A 2561-nucleotide genomic window follows, 5' to 3' on the forward strand; every position below is an offset into this window, starting at 1 on the left:
TTTTTGAAGAGTTTTTGGAGGCACCTCTTGAAGAACCGAGCTTAGGCTCTATTCGGGGCCGAATTTCATCATAAAATTTGCTCCTCTACGTTTATTTTTCGCTCCACATCATTCCATTCCACTACCACATTCGAGTCACTTAGTCATTTTGCTTTCATAGTTTAGAGTCTTTGTGTTGAGATTTGATGAAAAACTTTCTGTAAGAGTGTTGGAGAAGGAGAAAAGTGAGAGAATTCCTCTTCCCACATTTCTATGGAAAGGCTACAAAGGATTTACTTTGAGAAAGTGTTCCAGATAAGTTTGTTTGTTTAATTAGTGTTGTATGAATTTATTTTATATATAAAATTTGTGTTTTTTCGTATCTTTCTCATGAAGTCTGAGTAGTTCCCTCTAGCTTTCCCCTTACTCTGAGATATGGTGAAATTAAGAGATAAAATGAATGTGCCATAATTAAAATATAAAATAAATTGTGATGATTTTTCAACTCCAAACTTAATTTACTTTCCAGTATGGCCAATTGATTTGTTAAAATATGTTGTGAAACATATGATCCGGGAAATAGAGTATGAGTTTTACAACAGAGTGAGGATCACATTTGATTTCATGAAGGAGAAATTCGTTCATGAAATTAAGTGCAAATAAATAAGAAAGTATTCTTTGTTGGGTGTAAAATTGGAGAATATTTAGGGTGGCAGACTAAAATCCCTAATTTGGTTTTATTGTTTAAAAACTAAAGCGAGAGTTAGCCTTCAGGTGAAGAGAAGTGGGAGCTCTGGAGTGGGAGTTGGTATTTTCTTAGCCTAGCCACAGATTTAAGGACTAAACCTAAGATTAACCAATGATTTTATATGCACTGTATTAGCATAGAGAATTAAAATTGCTCCTATTTGGAAAAATACATATTAAAAACATTTATCTCATCTCATTTCACCAGAATTTCGTTGTAGTGGGAAAGATGCTTTTCACATAAGAAATCTTCATTATCTAAACATAGTTCTTAGATTAGTATTTAATATTTAAAAGTTGCATTTCCATTTTTGCTAATAGTTAAGTAATTTAGTTTAGTCAATATCTCAACATTCGAAATTAGTGATAGTGATTTTGTTTGATTTTCTATAAATTTCTTATTAAAATTTATCATTGCTAATTTACATCTTCCCCGAGGGATCGATATTTGGGGCTTAAATAGAAAGTCTGTTATTATTTGGTAATGATTCATATACTTGCATAGAATCCCATTATTAATTGCCTATAATTATATATTTTTTTACACAACTTACTTTTCATATAACGATCAAGTTTTTGACGTTGTAGTGGTGTCAACTTCATAAATCCTTACATATAAAATTTGGGATCAAGTTTTTGGCACCATTGTCGGAGAAGGTAAAGGTTAAATTTAATTAAATTAAATAGTTTTAATAAATTAGGAAATTTAGATAATATATATACAAATTTATAAAAAAATAAAAAATATAATATAATATATATATATATATAAACATTAAAAAATTTAAAAAGAAATTTAATTAAGATTGTATTTTTAAAGAAATTTTACCTTGCTTGCTTTATTTGTTTATGCGAAATATTGGATCTGATCGTTTAATACCTAATGATTCAGAATTAGAATGTGTTATTAGAAAAAAATTGAAAACAACAAAGAGTAACAAAAAATTTAAAAGAAATTGTGAATAATATAGAAAATCAAATTAATGAAAATTGATAAAGACCTTTAAAAGATTAAGAAAATCCGACAATAGATGAACTTTATTTAACTATTCAAAATCCTGATGTTGCTGCAAATTCATTTGAGCTTAAACCTGTTATTATCCAAATGGTACAAAATAATCAGTTTGGAGGATCACCCACTGAAGATCCTAACTTACATCTTGCTAGTTTTCTTCAAAATTTGTGCTACATTTAAATATGACAAAGTGTCTAATGATGTTGTTAGGCTTAAAATTTTTCCTTTTTGATTAAGGGATAAAGCCAAGGCTTGGTTAAATTCTTTAGCACCCAGATCTATTAGAACTTGGGGAGAACTATCACAAAAATTCTAGGCTAAATATTTTCCACCCTTGAAAACTGCTAAGCTTAGAAATGATATTATATCTCTTTGTCAGTTTGAAGTAGAATTGATATATGAAGCCTGGGAAAGATTTAAGGATCTTCTTAGAAAATGTCCACACCATGTTTTGCTAGATTGGTTAATAATTCAAACATTTTACAATGGATTGGTAGGATCATTAAGATCTATTATAGATGCTGTTGTGGGTGGATCGATAATGTTAAAACCTTTCGATGAAGTATATTCTTTAATTGAAAAAATGGCTACTAATAATTTTCAATGGCCCTCTGAAAAGATAAATTCTAAGAGAGTAGCCGATATTCATGATTCTGATGCAATATCTATTTTGGCATCTCAAATTACTGTTATTTCTAAAAAAATTGATCAAATAGGAGTGAATTGATCAAATATACTCCCAGTATTAGAGGAAAATTTACTAGGACAGATTATTGATACTCAACAATCTTATGAAACTTTAAATGACTAGGACAGATTA

The sequence above is a fragment of the Phalaenopsis equestris genome, unplaced genomic scaffold, assembly GCF_001263595.1.
Source record: "Phalaenopsis equestris unplaced genomic scaffold, ASM126359v1 Scaffold202527, whole genome shotgun sequence".
Lineage (NCBI taxonomy): Eukaryota > Viridiplantae > Streptophyta > Magnoliopsida > Asparagales > Orchidaceae > Phalaenopsis > Phalaenopsis equestris.